This window comes from Mytilus californianus, unplaced genomic scaffold (genome assembly GCF_021869535.1).
Source record: "Mytilus californianus isolate M0D057914Y unplaced genomic scaffold, xbMytCali1.0.p SCAF_1, whole genome shotgun sequence".
NCBI classification, from domain to species: Eukaryota; Metazoa; Mollusca; class Bivalvia; order Mytilida; family Mytilidae; genus Mytilus; species Mytilus californianus.
This window is the reverse complement of record NW_026262581.1, coordinates 48697270-48717343: the sequence shown is the minus strand read 5'-3', so window position 1 is coordinate 48717343 and position 20074 is coordinate 48697270. Positions and strand designations below refer to the sequence as shown.

General features: G+C 32.0%; 1 protein-coding gene and 1 long non-coding RNA gene across 5 annotated transcripts in view; both read left to right on the top strand.

Annotated features, from left to right (window-relative positions):
• The window catches only part of LOC127720392 (uncharacterized), a 173104-nt gene that overhangs the window by 97780 nt on the left and 55250 nt on the right, over nucleotides 1–20074 (top strand). The window lies entirely within an intron of this gene.
• The window catches only part of LOC127720481 (uncharacterized), a 112853-nt gene that overhangs the window by 52500 nt on the left and 40279 nt on the right, over nucleotides 1–20074 (top strand). The window contains exon 1 of one of the 4 annotated variants that reach the window (XR_007990822.1): nucleotides 1105–1142. The exons of 2 other annotated variants lie outside the window; for them this stretch is intronic. This is a non-coding gene — a long non-coding RNA (uncharacterized LOC127720481). Of the gene's footprint in view, nucleotides 1–1104; nucleotides 1143–11434; nucleotides 11491–20074 lie in introns of those variants that run through there. One more of the 4 variants, XR_007990820.1, reaches the window with a different exon arrangement.

The window sequence follows — 20074 nt, the reverse complement described above, 5'->3', positions numbered from 1 at the left end:
ACCGAGACTTTTTCTCTAGAAATGAATATAACTCTGACGGTCATTTTCATCAGGATCTGAATAGTCTGAACAATAAATTATTCAGTCATATTCAGCTTTCCAGTCAATTTTCAGACTTGTCCACCACTGTAAACTCAGTTCTGTTCAGACAGTTTACTTGCAGTCAATTCAGTACTTTTCAGTAGCATTTCTGACAGGTCAGTTTGATGTTTTGTGTACAGGTAAATAGAAGCTACTGAACAGTCTGGACATAGTCTAAACAGATCTTAATTGACTGCTATCGAAATGACTGAACAGTTCTGAACTAACCACAGTGGATAAGTCAGAAAATTTACCGAAAAACTGAAACTGACGTAGTAATTTACTGTTCAATCTTTTAAGAGGTATTCAGATCAGAATAACCGTTTCATATCAAAATCGGTTTACTAGTGTTTTTATTGTTTAACAGTTTGGTGCTAATTTATAATGATTCTCGAACATTTTCTTAACGTAAGCTCAAGCGTGATAAAATCTGATACGTAATGAGTCTAAACAATCGCTGTGATTTTAAGATCAATTGGATAGAATATTAAGCAGTGATTTTCAAACTATTTTAATTGAAAAATGTTTACGTCCATACCATGAGGAAATAAAAGGCGTCTGGTTTGTTTTTATTAAAACAGTACAAGTCTCTAACTTATAACGAATATAATAACGTGCGTATTTAACCATATTGTCAAAAAGTCAAAACGATATTTCGTAATAACTACATGTACTATGACATAATGACAAATATGTTGTTTCGACTTTAGTACCTTTTAAAAAGTAAATTTAATCCACAATTTAATAGAATTGAGACATGGTGACATTAAAATTTATGATGTCATGAAAAATATGTTTGTTGTAGGAGGAAACAAAATGTGTTATTGACCCTTAGTACATATCCTAATATATGCATAATCTGCAATTTCGTAGTACTACGACATCGTCGTGACATTTAAAGTTTTTAACTATAATTAACGAATTCATCATTTGTGGTTCAGTTACAAATTTCCTTGTTTGGATGTCAATCATAAACAAAATAATTAAAGCGGTATAAAAGAACGATTTTAAAGCAGTAAAACAGTATTCATAAGAAATCCTTCCAATAGCTTCAAACAAAGGTAAGGCTTATGGGTAAATTACTTTCAATTATGAATAAAACCAACCAATAATGCAATAGTGATAAAGATAGCAGGAAATAAGTCATTATAAAATTATGATTTATTAAATTTAAAGCGTACTGATAATTCTATACTTCCAATGAAACATTTGCTCCTTTAAAAGAAAGAAAGAATTTAGTTTACTTTTATAAAGAATGATATACTGAAATTGTTTAAAATTTCTGTAATTGAAAAGTAAGAGACACGATTTATAACAAAATACTGCTTCAAAGTATATTTTATTGATAAATATTATTTTCACTGCGTTTTAGAATCTATCGGAAGTGAAAACCGGACTGAAATATTTTTGAGATATTGAAAATCAATTTAAGTGAAACAAGTTCAAGATTGATATTTTGCTTCAATTCCTTTTTCTTTATTTGTTTATTCATGAATTAATTTCTATCATAATTTTCTGATTTGTAATATAAACCAAATGTCATAGTGTATTATCAATTGAAATCTTATATTACATGATTAATTGCTGCAATTCTTTTTCTAGAATTGCTGTACTCTATTTTTTCTTTTGTATGATCAGCTCTTCAATATTGTATTTTCAAAAAGTTTGGCCTTGAGTATCACGGAAGATACATTAATTGGCGAAACGCGCATCTGGCTTATAAATATTGATATTATTTATATTATTTTTGAGGACAAAATGTCCACATTGAGATTATTTGTTCCTGTTTTAATTTTCAAAGATATCCGTTTAAAACCATTACAGTGAAATACCCCCGCACCCCCCCCCCCCCCCCCCCCCCCCCCCCCCACCCATTTCCGTCTTTACCTAGTGATTATTCTATTTTCATTATTAATTATTATTCTTTAAATCCTTAATTCCAAATTTTTTTACGAGAGTGATGTTTTTTATTTAATGAACATGATAATGCCTTTTTCAGATATAATACTTAACAACATCTCGATTTTGAACAACCTGTTGCTCGAAAGCAAAAACAATCAATCGTTAAGTTTGGCTTAGAATAAAGAAAATCTGTCATTTTTGTACACCCCAAACAAGTAAAGATATCGCTGCAGATTGTTTTCTAGCAGGTCTATAATAAAAACATGTAATATTTTATTAACTGATTTGTATTCAATGTGTCAATATGATTTTCTAAGAAATAACGTTTATCCTGTTAATTTCAGAATTCTTAGAGATGATGAGATTCCAAACAATATTCTTTTCGGTGGCAGTGACCATAATGATAGTAGCCGGTAAGAAAAATATTCGATTTGCTATTTTCCATGTTGAGATAAAATCTAAATACCTTACTGAAGAAATTCCAAAAAATATATATATAATTAAAGTATATAAGAAAGAATATTACAATATCTACATATTTTTGTAAATTATAATGTAAAATTTTGAAACGATTGATTTTTTGTTTTTAGATTTGTTTCACATTTGGTCATGTTGGGTCATTTAAAGCTTACTATGTGGTCGTTCCTTTGATTGGGACTGACTTCGTACGGCCTGTAGTTGTTTACATTATCCTTTGGTTTATAGTAAACAGTTGTCTTAATGGCAATACATATCCTGTATGTAGATAGTAGTTCATCTGTAATGTATTTTGTATTACTTGATTTGTGAGGATAATAAGAATTGTTCGATATTTAATTTTACAGCCTACACACCAAAGGAAAAGCATGCATTAGATATACATGAAGTGAAGAAGGTTTTACAAGTCGAAAACACACTTGAAAGAGATTTAAACGGGCGTCGTGGTGGCGGGTCCCTTTCTGTATTGGATGTAATTGATGCAAATAGACGAACAGGATCAAGAGCAGTTGGAACATCTCATGGAATAGGCAATGAATTTATAACACGTGGGTCATCGGGCAGTACGAGATTGTCTAGGGGTTCTGTTGGAAGCAGGACATCTGTATCTGAAATCATTAGAGGCTCCTCAGCTGGTATTTTACATGCTCTATCTGACGATGACAGTATTAATAATTGTCATTATGGGTGTGGAGGAGATAAATTATGTCGTTCAGGACATAAATGTGTTCACAATGGCTGTAGCAGATACTGCGTCGAAATTTCTTCTGGAAGTATAATTGGTGCATCTGGATTGTCGGACTCTATCAGAAGGGAAATAATTAGAAGTTTAGCATCTGACTTGAACAGAGTTTCAAGTAATGATGGTCATTTATCATCTGGCAATATAATTGGTTCATCTGGTCTGGCTAGAAATTTTGACCTAGCTACCAATTCTCACTTGGAAACAATAGGTAGAAGCCATGGAATGTCTGGTCATGCAGGTTCTGATATTCTAGACGCAACCAACCTTAGACGAAGTGGACTTGATGTATTAGACACAGTTTCTTTAAGACGTGGTGGATTAGTACGTACTTCTGGTTCAGGGATCGTTTCTCAGTCAGTAGTAGGAGGAGCAATTGGTTGCAAAAAAGAGTGTCATCGTGATGGAGATTGTCCAACGAACAAATACTGTGCAAGTGTTAATTGTCACATGATTTGTCGAAGAAGGCCGTCTAATGGATACACACGATGAACAGCACATCACCGAAATCCAGACTTTGAACACTTATTTATTTTTTTTATAAAATAAAATGTTGAATTCAGTTTGTGTTATTGTATAACTTTTCCATACTACAATACAAAATATTGATTATTTAGGCGTCAAAGCAATCCTACTCAGAAAAATTGAAACAGCAAAAAGATATAAAGAACTTACTACTTTAAATAAATCTATCATGATCTGCAGTAGTTGCCCTTTTCTAGATTTAGACATTTCATTTTTTAAAGGGAAACTCCATACTAAAATTTACGACAAAAGAGACGATTTTTCATTCCCAATTGTTAATTTTCCCTTTTAAGACGGTAATGTTCCTTTGGCTCCATCATACGGTGTTTATATATCCCAGCTCGTTCGTTATGCCCGTGTGTGTAGTGATGTCATAGATTTTAATGAACGTAATCAATGCATCACTGGTAAATTATTAAGTCAGGGATTTCGTTACTATAAATTGCTTAAAACATTTACTAAATTTTTTCATAGATAAAAAGATTTGATTAGTAAATTTGGCTGTACCTATAGAAAACTTATTAAAAACGGTATTTTACATCCTAAAATTTTACGGTAATATTGTAATAAAAGCGTGGAAATCACTATGTGATCCGTGTAAACTCATCGAACCTTTAAACAAACTTATTGGTAAAGGTTATCTTACCAATGGTGTAATTAGATCTTTGAATATAGTTTAAATTGGCATAAATATCGATTTTATCATCAGCAGATTAAAACATAACTAAATTTGTATTCTTTTCAAACGGTTGTTTGGGATGTATAAATACACATTCACGTTCATTTTCTATATAGAGATTACTCTATCTACATATTTATTAACAGGTTAACTCCTAACTATCCTACTGCCTGTTGATACTTTTATTTTGGCATTGCACAAGTCATGGCTTCTTTGACTATCCATGACGTTAAAACACTAAATCCCTGGGATGTGTTTTAGTTGATTTTCGTTCTGATGCATAATTTTTTTATTATTAATTGTTTTTTCTGGCTTTTAACTAGCTTTCAGTAACTGCAAGTACTCTCAAATCGTACTTTCGTGTTAATTTGACCTGTTGATACAATTTGTAATGTATTTTTGTTATTTAATGTTTACTTATTCGGTGTTATATCTAGTCTCACTATTTTTGATTTATACCACCTTTGATAAATTTTCTCTTTTGTTTACGTACTAGGAACAACAAAATTATTTCCGTACTCCATGCTTGCCTTAAAACAAAATTGTTTTTGTTTACCTGTGTACGTTATTTTATTTGGCGGCATTTTGTTCAAGGTTATGGTTGTCTTTCTGATATTGCTAAACATCTAACCCCCTTGTTTTATTAATTTTATATTTACATTGTGTCATAGATCAAATTATTCGTTCAGTGTATGTTCACTTGTTTTTGTTAATATGTCTTTTGATTGAGTTAAGCCATCTTAATTGATATTTTATAGTGTATCTTTCTATGTTATGATGTTACACTATTGTTTCAGGTAGGGTGAAGGTTGGCGCCTATTAAAACGTTTAAACCCGCTGCATTTGTTTGCACCTGTCCTAAGTCAGGAACCTGATGTTCAGTGGTTGTCGTTTGTTGATGTGGTTCATAAGTGTTTCTCGTTTTTTATATAGATTAGACCGTTGGTTTTCCTGTTTGAATGGTTTAACACTAGTCATTTTGGGGACCCTTTATAGTTTGTTCGGTGTGAGCCAAGGCTGCGTGTTGAAGCCGTACTTTGACCTATAATGGTTTACATTTTCAAATTGTGGCTTGGATGGAGAGTTGTCTCATTGGCACTCGTACCACATCTTTTTATATCTATTGGTTGTTTTGTGTTATATCCATTTCATTGTTTGACTCGGCATGTCTGTATTTTTTCATCTTTGATACTTTTTGAAGTAGTTTTACTTGTCATCTGTCGTGTTTTTACGTTTGATTTGCCGTGGTTATCAACTTATTTTTTTTTTTAAATCCTTTTTTGGCACAATTGCAGTGCAGACCGTGGTTAAATTATGAAAGTTTAACAGTGATCGATGTAGACATCAACAATGGTTAAAAAAATCAATTTGTTATTTTGTAAATGAGTGCTAAGCGAAAAGTCGATGTTTCAAATTTATTTTTTAAAGGTGACCATTACCATTATTTCTGTCTTAGCCTACCTAACAAAGAGTGGGCAATGTGTTGGCTTTCAGAAAATGCATGAACTGAAAGTACATTCTACGTCATTTCAAGGAGAATATCATTCACCTAAGGACAACGATGAAAGGTTGAGTGTTAAGACCGTTTCGAGTGTAGCCAAATAATCTTTGTTTATAAAAATAGGTAAACATGAAACCAGAATAATGTCATAGAATGAAGTTTAATGATATATTTTAATTGCGACAATAGTTTGTCTCACGAAATATCATGTTTATTTGTTACATGATATATGTACATTTATATGGTCGGTCATTAAAATTTAACGATGCATATGAAGTATTTATAGCTTACTATGCGGTATGGGTTATGATCATTGTTGAAGGTCGTTTGCTGAGCTATAGTTTTCAACTTCTAAATCATTACGTTTCTGATGGAGAGTTGTCTCATTGACAATCATGCCACAAATTCTTATTTTTATATTTGATAGACGGGTAAAAGGGTTCCGGAAGCACTCTTCGAGGTTCCATATTTAATAACTACCTTACCTCACCCGAAAACCTTTTTTTTATGGAAATTTCAGAGTATCAATATTACATTTGCAGCTGGTTTTTTGTAGCATGACAATAAAAATAACACTTCCCAGTTTATCTGTGCTTCTATATTTACATGGTATAAGAGACTTTTTGGTTCTGTTTCGCTGTAGAACATGAAATGAGATTTAATGATGAGATATTGAAGAAAAAAAACTCAATCATCAAACGGTTTTATGGATATCAAAATAAGAAATTTTGTTCAATTAGGGTACTGACGCAGAACAACAATATATATTTTAAACAAGCGGAAATGAAATTTGTATTTTCCATACTTAAATTCCTGACCAACAAATACCAACAAACTCGAAAGGATCCTAACACTCAAATAAACGATAGATGACAAGTAAAATTACGCTGGAATGTTTGTTATCTACTAGGGGACATATACTTTACCTGAAGTAGCTTTTAGCTTTATACAACTTAAGTGGAAGTAAAATCAAAACTTTATACCGATTCCGTGCGCACTACATCTGTGTCATACATATACATGGAAAAAATAAAAAGTTTGTAAGGCCACACACAAACATACATTTGGTATTGCACAGGGTTGAAAACACCCATAGAATACTGTAAATTCAGAAATTATTGCGTGCATTTATTAATGCGATATTTGAAAAACGGACAAAATTCGAAATTAATTATTGTAATTTTAGGAAAATCTTCAAACATGTCTATGTATTAGATAGAAGAGTTCGAGTTTATATAATTGCGATACTCACTCAGTGGCATTATTCGCATTGATAACAACCTCGCAATAATTTCCGAATTTTCATTAGTTCGAAATCATAATTTGTTACTATTCATAATACTTTGCCATTTCTGAGTACTTGTTATATGATAATAATTAGTTGCCTTCTCTGAATTTTTGTTGTCGAAATGCCTGATGGGAACGTGAGTCTTTGCAAACAAAATGCACGTCTTGATTACAAATTTACATTCTTTGTATCTTTGATGAGTTTTTACAACCACTGGGTCGATGCCACTGCTGGTGGAATTTTCTTCCTAGAGGGTATTATCAGCCAAATATTCGAAACACTTAGGGCTTTCTACCAGCGGGTATAGATGGCCTTAACCATATTTGGTACAAACATTCAAAATCTTTGGTATATAAAGCTCTTTAACTTCGGATTGAGTTTGGCCAAATGTTTGAACTATACTAATGAGTCTCTTTCAAACGAAACACGCGTCTGGTGTAAAAAATCACTATGCTGGTCTGTACAAAATTTGCACAGTGTAGAATATTTCAAACTTAAACCCCGCTTTCTTTTAAGACATGTCTTTTCAAACGCAACACTTGAGCAAGCTGCTATCTATAAATTACTTCTTAAACTGTTTAATTCATATTAGAACATGTAGAACCTAATTCAGCTTTCCCTGCAATATCTGTTCCCAGTGCTATGAATGGTCAAACCGATATCACATGACTTATTGTTTTGGTAAATAAGATTCGACGTATAGCTAACTCAGCACATAAGTTAAGGGGAATGTGTATGGGAAAATAAGGATAAAAAATAGACACAATTCATGACTTTTCAACCTGTTTGTCCTGAGTACATTTTCTTCGTTTTCTACTGTTCCCAATAACACGAACCTTTGAATCAAAGATGTATTAATTGGAACCATTTGAATAACAATTTAACCAAGATAAACCCTAATTCAGCCTGAAATGAATTATAGTGTTTGAAAATTCCAGTTCAAAATTTTTCTTAAAATCTCTTGGTACTTCACTTTAAAAAGGTGTTAAGCAAGCTATAAAACCAGTATTAAGTCAGGAATACGACAGTTGCTTTTTCCACGTTCCGTTATTTGATAACTTTTGATTTTGAAAGTTTTATAGACTTCTCTTTCCTGAATTTATCTTTGAGTTCGGTATTTTTGTTGTACTCTTTTTTTTCTTATCATCTGGTTTGGTATAGTATGCGAGTATCTGATATTCACTCTTTTTGTGTTGGTTTTTATTCGTAATTTGAAGATCGATTGAAATGTAACGAAAATGTGTCGGGTTTCCGACAATAACCAATATATATATATATTGCATCTTGAATGTGTCATATTTCTATCCAGTCATGTTCTCGTATTCCCCAAAAAACATTTTATTACCCTTTCTACGTTAATACAAACATAATAATTTTGAAATGATTTACCAAAATTTATTGAGCATGGCTGCTGATCACTATTAGAACATCTCAAAACAGTTTAGCGTTATCATAGTTAGGAATTAAATAAATGTTTTTGCCGGAAAATTAGGGAAACAGTCTCCTATGCCAGACAAACCTATCAAGTGACTTTAATTAAGAGTGGTTACATGACATATCCGATTGTAATATGAATCTTTTGATATGACTTACTATATCATTGTATAATGGTAAATATAAATGTGTATGATATCTTCTTCATACATAACATTGCATTTCAATAAAATCTGTAACACAATACCGCTGTCATACAATATCCCTAAGCAGCCCAGGAAAGCAGACTTCGGGGGCCCTTTTTTCGTTACATTCTGTCTTTGCCCCGCGGAACAAATGGCACATTTCAGTGATAACAAAATTCAAGTTTAATCCATCATTTTCTACATTAAGAAATGCTTTTACCAAGTCAGGAATATGACAGTTTTTTTCCATTTGTTAGATGTGTTTGAGCCTTTGATTTTGCCATTTTATAAAGGACTTTCCGTTTTGAATTTCTCTTGGAGTTCGGTATTTTTGTTATTTTACTTTTATCATAGAATTAGAATTCATTATATACTCCAATATTTCACCTTTTCAAACACATTCGACATAGATGCATTTAAAATGAAAAAAAATATATGCATATCAAAATATATTAATTTGAGTTCACCTATTATCTACTTTTTACTGAGTACATCAAACCATCAGTTCAGCATATTGTGATAGCCGTATAAGTTGGTAAGATGTTATAGGGCTTATTCGTGTAATGGCTGACATAATCAGACAAATTCTTTAAAATCACCTTTCCAAGTAATCAGTTCCCAGTGCGAAGTGATTAAAAAGATGCAGAAGATACCAAAGTGGAAATTAAAAATTCATAAGTTAAAAAACACCAACAAAATCATTGCAAAAACTACATATTGGTAAAAGCACAAACAACAGTTCAGAAAATTATGAAATGAATTAGCGACGGGACATCACTTATACGGCGGAACGTGAAATTTTAGGATAAATCTAGCTTCTTTCCATTTTTTTTGCAAAGCTACTGTATGAAGTCTGGCTTCATACAGTAGCTTAAATAAAGGAATCACTCTGCAAAAGGAGAAGTTGGTTCCCATATGAATGGCAAAGGCAAAACAAAAATGAGGAGAACGTAAATATTTTTGAAAACGCCAAAAATTTTTATCATATAAAACAGCCAAAAATGAGAAATAATATCTGTCTCCAAGGTGTCAATCCTATATTTTGTTTTCTAATAACACTTCCATGAATTAAAATAAAACAGTTAACTGATTTCATTGTTTTACCTACATTTATATACATATTGCTTTGAAATTTCTTTTAGAGAAACATTGAAAAGGAGGAACTAACTGTAAATCTTTTATGCCAAAGTTTTGTGTATGCAATCCTTGTAATTCTGAAGTTCTTTTCTTATCAATGCAAATAAGACCATTTGCCTGAAAAGGAAGATGTTTGATACAGTAATTTGAAGTACTAAATATGTTAATCAAGCCAGGTCTAAAGTCTTTTCACAAGCGTTGAAATATAGAAAGATACAACAGTGTAATAGAGATTTGTTATTTTAAATATGAGTTTATATAGAACTTATGACATCTAGAAAAGTGCTTTGGACTAAAAGGATTGATAATGGTATATTCATTTTGCATGCATTGGGTCAATACCACATCTGTTATACTATTAGTTCCAGAGGGCATTATAAGTTCTGTAGTACTTCGGTACTGACACATGATTTATAACAAATCTTTAATAAATTCTCCGTTGATACATTAAAAAAAAATGAAGAAACTAAGGTTCCAATGCTTCACTTAAAGTTTACCTTAGAAGTACTTGGATATCACTTTAAGATCCATTTTGTCGTATAGCTCTTCATAAGCCAGGTTCGGAATTTATCCATCCTTCTTTAAAATTTTGGCTTTTGGCTTTGAGCGATCTTGATTGAGTTTAATTCATAAAAACGCTTCGGACGCAAAACAAGTTGATAGTTTTATTTCATTTTTTTATTATTTGAAATACAATTTTTTTTAATTGTCTCCACGTTCAAAACAATTTTAATTTCCTATAACTAATTGTGACTGATTTTGAATAGAAATTTAAACATTTTCCAACCACGTTAAATGTAATTTAAGAAACTGTTTTTACTATTCATTTTGAATAAATTTTTATTTCTATCTGTTTCTCAGATGACTACAGATGTGTACCAATTGTCGTAACAACATTTCCGTCATCTTTTCCTCGAAATCCCCGATTTAGGCCTGCCTAATAGAATAGAATATCAAGCAATGGGTTTCAAGCAAATTAATTAAAAAACAATAACGTCCATACCATGAGGAAATAAAAGGCTTTCGGATAGTTATTATTACAACAATACAAGTCTCTGATTTTAACGAAATTAATAAAGTGCATATCTAACCAGATTGTTAAAAAGTCAAAACGATATTTCGTAATAACTACATGTATTATTACATAATGACAAATATGTCTGTTGTAGGACAATTTTTCACCTTTAGTACATTTTAAAAAGTAAACATAATCCACAATTTCATAGAAATATAACATGGTGACATTAAAGTTGATGATGTCAAGAAAAATATGTTCGTCGTAGGAGGAAACAAATGGTGTTATTGAACCTTAGTACATATCCTGATATATGCATAATCCGCAATTTTGTAGTACTACGACATCGTTGTGACATTTAAAGTTTTTAACTATAATTAACGAATTCATCATTTGCGGTTCAGTTACAAATTTCCTTGTGTGCATGTCAATCATAAACAAAATAATTCATACCGTATAAAAGAACGATTTTGAAGCAGTGAAACAGTATTCACAAGAAATCCTTCGAATAACTTCAAAGAAAGGTAAGGCTTATAGGTAACAATTAATTATGAATAAATATGATAAATTAACAAAACAATAATACAATAGTGACAAAGATAGCAGGAAATAAATCATTATAGAATTAGAATTTATTAAGTTTAAAGCATAAGGATAATTCGATACTTCTAAAGCAGCATTTGCTCCCTTGGCAGAACGAAACAGTTCAATTTACTTTTATAAAGAATAGTATAGTGAAAGTTGTGCATTGTTTACATTTCTGTAATAGAATAGTAAGAAAAAAGTATTATAACAAAAAAATGTTTCAAAGTATATTTTAGCAACACATCTTATTTTTACTGCCTTTTAAAATCTATCGAAAATGAAAACCCGACTGAATTGATTTTTTTTGGAGATATTGAAAATCAATTAAAGTGATAGAAGTTCGAGATTTATATTTTGCTTCATTCCTTTTCTTTTTTAATTTGTTAACTCGTAAAACTATTTCTATCATATTTATCAATCTTTTAATGTCAACCCATTCTCATATTGTATAATAAATTGAAACTTATATTTCATGATTAATTGCTCCAATGTCTTGTCTAGAAGTTGTTATACTCTATTTATTTTTTGTATTATCAGCTCATCATGGCCGGTGTTAAATCGTGGATTTTCAACAATGTTTAGCTTGAGAATCACAGAATATCCATTAATTGTCGAATCGATCATCTGACTTGTAAATATTTAGGCCATAATGTCCACATTGAGTTTGTTGTTTCGCATTGAATTTTCAAAGATATCCGTTTTTAAACAATAAAAGTCGAGATATAGACCCCCTTCCATCTTTTCTTATTGAGTCTTCTATTTTCAGAATAAATTTTAGCAAAGCTGTTTTCAAATACGTAATTTCAAAGTTTTTACGATAGTGAGGTTTTTCTAATTAACATAATAATGGCTTTTCCAGATATAACCTTACACAATATTTCAATTTTGAACAATTTGTACCTCGAAAGAAAGCACAATAAATCCTACAATTCGGCTTCGAATAAAGATATTCTGTCATTTTTGTATACCCACAACATGTATAAATATCGCTGCAGATTGTTTCTAGCAGGTTTATAGTAAAAACATGTAAATACAAATGTAAAGAGTTTGTAAACTGATTTGTATTTAATGTGTCAATTGTGATTTTCTGAGAAATAACAGTTATCCTGTTAATTTCAGAATTCATAGAGATGATGAGATTCCAGACCATTTTCTTATCGATGGCAGTGACCACAATGATAGTAGCCGGTAAGAAAATGTTACTTTTTTCGAGATTTATAGGCTGTTTTAACGAAAGTATTTTCGATGTTGAGATAAATACCTTACTGCAGAAAATTGAAAAAAGTATATATAACTAAAGTACATAAGAAATATTATTATCAACATTTACATATTTTTTGTGAATTTCAATGTTAAAGTAAAATGATATAAAGATAGTAGTTCACCTGTATTATATTTTGTATTACTTGTACTGTGAAGATTGTAAAAATTATTCAATGTTTAATCTTACAGCCTACTCACCAACAGAAAAGCATGCACTGGACATTCATGGAGTGAAGAAGATTTTACAGGTCGAAAACACATCTGGAAGAGCTATAAACGGGCGTCGTGGTAGCGGATCTCTTTCAGTACTAGATGTTATTGACGCAAATAGACGAGCAGGATCAGGAGCAGTTGGAACATCTCGTGGAATTGGAAAAGAATTTATAACACGTGGGTCATCCGGCAGTAGAAGATTGTCTGGGGGTTCTGTTGGAAGCAGGACATCTGTATCTGAAATCATTAGAGGCTCCTCCGCTGGTATGTCACGTGCTTTATCTGACGATGACAGTATCAGTACTTGTCATTATGGGTGTGGAGGAGATAAATTGTGTCGTTCAGGACATAAATGTATTCACAATGGATGTAGCAGCTACTGCGTCGAAATTTCTTCTGGTAGTATAATTGGTGCATCTGGATTGTCCGACTCTATAAGGAGGGAAATAATTAGAAGTTTATCATCTGGTTTGACCAGAGTTTCAAGTGATGATGGTCATTTATCCTCTGGCAGGAGAATTGGTTTATCTGGTCTGGCTAGGGATTTGGAACTATCTAGCAATGCTCATTTGGAAACAATAGGTAGAAGTCGTGGAATGTCTGGTCATGCCGGTTCTGATATTCTTGACGCAACCAACCTTAGACGAAGTGGACTTGATGTACTAGACACAGTTTCTTTAAGACGTAGTGGATCAGTGCGTACTTCTGGTTCAGGGGTCGTTTCTCAGTCAGTAGTAACTGGAGCAATTGGTTGCAAAAAAGAATGTCTTGCTGATGGAGATTGTCCAACCAACAAATACTGTGCAACTGTTAATTGTCACATGATTTGTCGAAGAAGGCCGTCTAATGGATACACACGATGAACAGTATATCACCGAAATCCAGACTTCCAACACTTATTTATTTTTTTTATAAAATAAAATGTTGCATTCAATTTATGTAATTGTATAACTTTTCCGTTCTACAATACAAAATATTGATGATTTAGGCGTCAAAGCAATCCTACTCAGAAAATTTAAAACAACGCAAAGATATAAGTACAGATAATAAAAATAATACAGCAATTGAAAAAAGTTTGGTGATAAAACAATCATAACATAAACTGTAAGAAAAATGTAAAACAAAGCCTATATAAACACTTACGCCCAAGCAAACATAATACCTTGACAAGTTGTACATTGATTTGCATTCTGAATTAGCTACTAAAAGTATTTATTCTGGAAACGTGATGAAAGCTAGGCAAATCGGGCAACTAAAGATTCCCATTAAAAACTCAGAATCAGCCAAAGACATTAGCCAAATAATCTTTCTTTATAAAAATAGGTATACATGAAACCAGAATAATGTCATAGAAAGAAGTTTAAGGATATATTTTAATTGCAAAAATAGTTTACCTCAGGAAATATTATGTTATTTGTAAATTGATGTATGTACACTTTTATGGTCGGTCCTTACTATTTAAAGATATATGAAGTATTTATAGCTTACTATGTGGTATTGGTTTTGACCACTATTGAAGGTCTTTCGATGACCTATAGTTGTCAACTTCTACATCATAACGTCTCTGATGGAGAGTTGTCTCATTAGCAATCGTGCCACATCTTCTTATTTTTATATTTGATAGACAGGTAAAAGGGTTCCAGAAGCCCTCTTCGAGGTTCCATATTTGATAACTACATACCTTACCTCACCCGAAAACTTTTTTTATGGAGTATTCATTATTACATTTGTAAGCAAACATACAGCTAGTCTTTTATAGCATGACAATAAAAATAACACTTCACAGTTTATCTGTGCTTATATATTTATATGATAAAGGAGACTTTTCGGGTTCTGTTTCGCTGTAGAACATGAAATTAGATTCAATCATCAAAAAGTGTTATGGAAATAAAAAAAAAAGAAATTTTGTACAATTGGGGTAATGACGGAGAACAACAATAGATATTTTAAACAAGCGGAAATGAAATTTGTATTTTGCATACTAAAATTCGTGGCCAATCAATACCAACAAACTCGAAAAGGTCTTAACACTCATTCTTTCATCTTTGTCCTTAGGTGAATGATATTCTCCTTGAAATGACGTAGAATGTACTTTCAGTTCGTGAATTATCTGAAAGCCAACACATTGCCAACTCTTTGTTAGTTGGGAAAGGCGGAAATAATGGAAATGGTCACTTTTAAAAAATAAATTTGAAACATGACACACGACGGGTGCCATATGTGGAGCAGGATCTGCTTACCCTTCCGGAGCACCTGAGATCACCCCCAGTTTTTGGTGGGGTTCGTGTTGCTTAGTCTTTAGTTTTCTATGTTGTGTCATCTGTACTATTATTTGTCTGGTTGCCTTTTTAATTTTGGCCATGGCGTTGTCAGTTTGTTTTCGATCTATGAGTTTGACTGTCTCTCTGGTGTCTTTCGTCCCTCTTTCGCTTAGCACTCACTTACAAAATAACAAATTGATGTTTTTAACCGTTTTTGCTGTCTACATTGATCACTGTTAAACTTTCATAATGTAACCACGGTCTGCACTGCAATTGTGCCAAAAATGACTTTTTTGAAAAAAAGTTGAAATCCATGGCAAATCAAACGTAAAAATACGATAGATGACAAGTAAAACTACTTCAAAAAGTATCAAAGACGAGTCAAACAATGAAATAGATATAAACAAAACAACCAATAAATATAAGAAGATGTGGTGCGAGTGCCAACGAGATAACTCTCCATCCAAGTCACAATTTGTAAAAGTAAACCTTTATAGGTCAAAGTAAGGCCCTCAACACAAAGCCGTCGCTCACATCGAACAGCAAGCTATAAAGGGCCCCAAAAATAACTACTAGTAATGTAAAACCATTCAAACAGAAAAACCAACGGTCATATCTATATAAAAACGAGAAACACTTATGAACCGCACCAACAAACGACAACCACTAAACACCAGGTTCCTCCATTAGGACAGGTGCATTTATAGCTTACTATGCCGTATGTCCTTTGGTTTGGACTGAAACCGTAAGGTCCCTGCAATGGTTTACGCAATCCTTTGTTGTAAGGTGAATCGTTGTCTAATTGGCAATAACTACAAATCCTGATATTTATATGCAGATAGTGGTTCACCTGTATTGTATTTTGTATTGCTTGATTTGTGAAAATTGTAAAATGGTTCGATATTTAATCTTACAGCCTACTCACCAACGGAAAAGCATCCAAAAGACATACATAGAGTAAAGAATATTCAACAGGTTGAAAACACAGTTGGGAGAGATATAAACGGGCGTCGTGGTGTCGGATCCCTTTCTGTACTAGATGTTATTGATGCAAATAGACGAGCAGGATCAAGAGCATTTGGAACATCGGATGAAATAGGCAATGAATGTATAACACATGGGTCATCCGGCAGTACGAGATTGTCTGGGGGTTTTGTTGGAAGCAGGACATTGGTATCTGAAATCATTAGAGACTCATCAGCTGTTATTTCACGTGCTTTATCTGACTGTCATTATAGGTGTGGAGGAGATAAATTATGTCGTTCAGGACATAAATGTATTCACAATGGATGTAGCAGCTACTGCGTCGAAATTTCTTCTTGAAGTATAATTGGTGCATCTGGATTGTCGTACTCTACAAGAAGGGAAATAATTAGAAGTTTATCATCTGGTTTGACCAGAGTTTCAAGTATTGATGGTCAGTTATCCTCTGGCAGGATAATTGTTTCGTCTGGTCTGGCTAGAAATGTCGACCTATCTAGCAAATCTCATTCGGAAACTATAGGTAGAAGCCGTGGAATGTATAGTCATGCATGTTCTTATATTCTTGACGCAACCAACCTTAGAAGAAGTGGACTCTATGTATTAGACAAAGTTTTGTTAAGACGTAGTGTTACAGTACGTACTTGTGGTTCAGGGGTCGTTTCCCAGTCAGTCGTAAGTGGAAAAGTTGGTTGTAAAAAAGACTGTCTTGCTGATGGAGATTGTCCAACCAACAAATACTGTGCAACTGTAAATTGTTACATGATGTGTAGAAGAAGGCCGTCTAATAAATACACACGATGAATAGGATAGTACCGAAATCCACATTTGACACAATCAGCATTATTTATAAATAAAATCAAATGTTGAATACCATTTGCAGTTTTTAATATATGTTGTATTTTTGTCATCCATTTTAGATATATTTAAAAAACGAAAATCAAACAGACATATTACAGACGTCAATAAAACAGCTACCAATCATCTCAATAAAACATGAAAAAAAGTCTTTAATAGTTTTAGTGGACATCAAAGGGTATGCTTCAGTATTGAAAATATTACGATCAAATACACTGGAAAATGTTAAGAAAAAAACTCATGTGCAAGCACACATATGTTAAAATTTTTTGTGACTACATTTAGCTTGACAAAATGTGTTCAATTTCACATTAACACAATTTAAAAGAGATCAAAATATATCAAAGCTTTATTACAAATTGAATCTTGTATGACACAGGGCATTGTAATTGAACATCACTTAAATGATAACAGGTCTTATGTGAGGATTGTTCTTATATGTTATGGAAATATACAGATTCGGTCTTTAATAGCATAAAAATGACTTTGACACTTTACAATGTTGCTGCGCCCGAAACTTTTATCTTTCTACGACATACAATATTCATTCTGGTTCTATTTCTCTGTAGAACATGTAACCAGGATATTTACTAAAGCATTGGCATAACCAGTCGACGAAGGCTATAAGTTATTAAAAAAAACCTCATCAATCAAAAGGGTTTTGCGATATTACAAAGGTTTTTTTTTGCTGATGGGAGTTATGAGGAAAAACGACCGAAACCACAACTACACAAGTTTAGTACAATCTGAAAGGAAATTGGTATTTTGTTGCATACATAAACTGGTGGTTCACGGATACAAACAAACTCGAAAATGTCTTAACTCTCAAGCGTTTTTTGTCTTTAGATGAATATTATTTCTTTTAATATTACTTAGACTGTAATTCAATACGTCCATTTTTGGAACGTCAACCAACATAATCTCGACTTAACATGAGGCAAGTAAATACAGGCATTTATGGTAATGGTCACTTTTAAAAAAATTAATTTCAATCATCGACCTTTATAATAGCAGCCACTTAAAAAAAACAGAAGAAGTGCTGAACCGTTATTGTTTTTTCTACATCTATCACTGTTTTACTATTCATGAGGTAACCACTGTTTCTTTAAGTTAACTACATAGATACATGAATAAAGTAACAATCATTTCATGTCAAAACTATAACTTATCCTGACTTGTGCTGTAGACTTCGATATACCTTTAATTGCATATTAGAGTGCACCGAAGCTTGATAGTTCTTCTGATTTGAGCGACAGAGCAAATATGCCGTCTTATTTTTTTAGTTTCATATAAAAAATAAATTATCTATCGAAAGAAATATTCAAAAAGGGTTCTACAGTTATCTCAAGTTATTAAGCCTTCATTTGATAACAATTTAAATTACCGATTTTTTTTTTCTTACGGACAAAGCAACAGTATGAGTAAAACTATTTTTAATAGAATAAGTGGTAATATAGCTATAACAGAACCTAACTTGCTATATTGACTTATGCTTACTTAACTTCATTCCATGATCTATTTCTAGCAAAGAAAAACACAAAAAGTCTTTGTCCAAACACTGTTTTGCTGAATTCAGCTCAGACCAAACGAACTGGTAGTAATATATGCGCAATAGAAACTTAAATTCATTTTTAGTTTGTCCCCTCTGTTTTTCTGTTAGATAAGGGATGTTTTTGATAAAATATCCATACGTTTTTATGTAATTATATTGATCAACAAAAGCAATTCGTGTTATTACCAGTTGACAAATTGATAAACTGGTTGAAGATTGCATTTCAAGTGAAATTTATGAATTCATATGAGTATATACCAATTTATTAAGTCTATAAAATGATACAATAATAAGAAACCCAATAAAATATGGAAAGTAATATGACAGTTGTTGTTTATTCGTTTGATGTGTTTTATCATTTGATTTTGCCATTTGATTAGGGACTTTCCGTTTTGAATTTTCCTCGGAGTTCAGTATTTTTGTGATTTTACTTTTTACATGATAATTTGACAAAAATCTATCATTTTACTATAAACAAGGCATAATATATATGTTCCATTGATTTCAACATAATGAAAAAATTGAAACTTCAGGTAAAGCCTTAATACCTTCATGTTAAATCACCAGATAATAATGAAATACCTATTGTACCAGTTTATGGGCTGTAATTTTACACCAACATAATTTTTCAGAAAAAAATAGATGTAACATGATTACTAACAACAAATGTGACCAACTTTGATTGTAATGGGTATAACTTCTAAAACTTAAATTTGTCAAGCTTATCAGTAATAAGAATAAACCCTCTGAATCATAGCCCCATTGATTTCTATGTAAAAGTTGGCAATTTTATATTTTCAAAAATTTGATCCAAAAATCATTAACCAGTGTTTCTATTGTTTAGATTTAAGAGAAATGTCTGTAAGCTTTTCTTTTTTTACATTTTGTATAGCTCTAAAAAATGTAGCTTACAGATTTTAACAGATGGTATACGGAATCAAATATATATAAGGTGAATGCTGACTTTGATTTGATGTTCAAAATCTTCCGAAATATATAGTTTCAATTATCTGTTCCCCAGTTGTTAAGACGATCACAAATGTAACAAAGACACTTGACCAATTTGGAACTTCGTATTCTACAGATGTAAGGCTTTTCATCATTTATGTTTTGCATTTTTTGTTAACTGAAAGTCCGGGCATTAAATGTTTTGAATGATTCTGGCCCGAGAACACGGTTATTTCGTTGTGCATTTCTTTTAGACAAGAAACGCAAATTGAAAAAAAACGCACTTACTCATCCAAAAAAGATTTTTACAGTGTGGTGTACTACTTTTGAGACAAATTCTAACAAAATTAGAGAAAATTCTATCGGCTCTAACTCAAAATATGGATGATTTTATGTTAAGGGGGTCTATAATTTAGCTTCAGACATACTAATTTTTGACGATTTCAA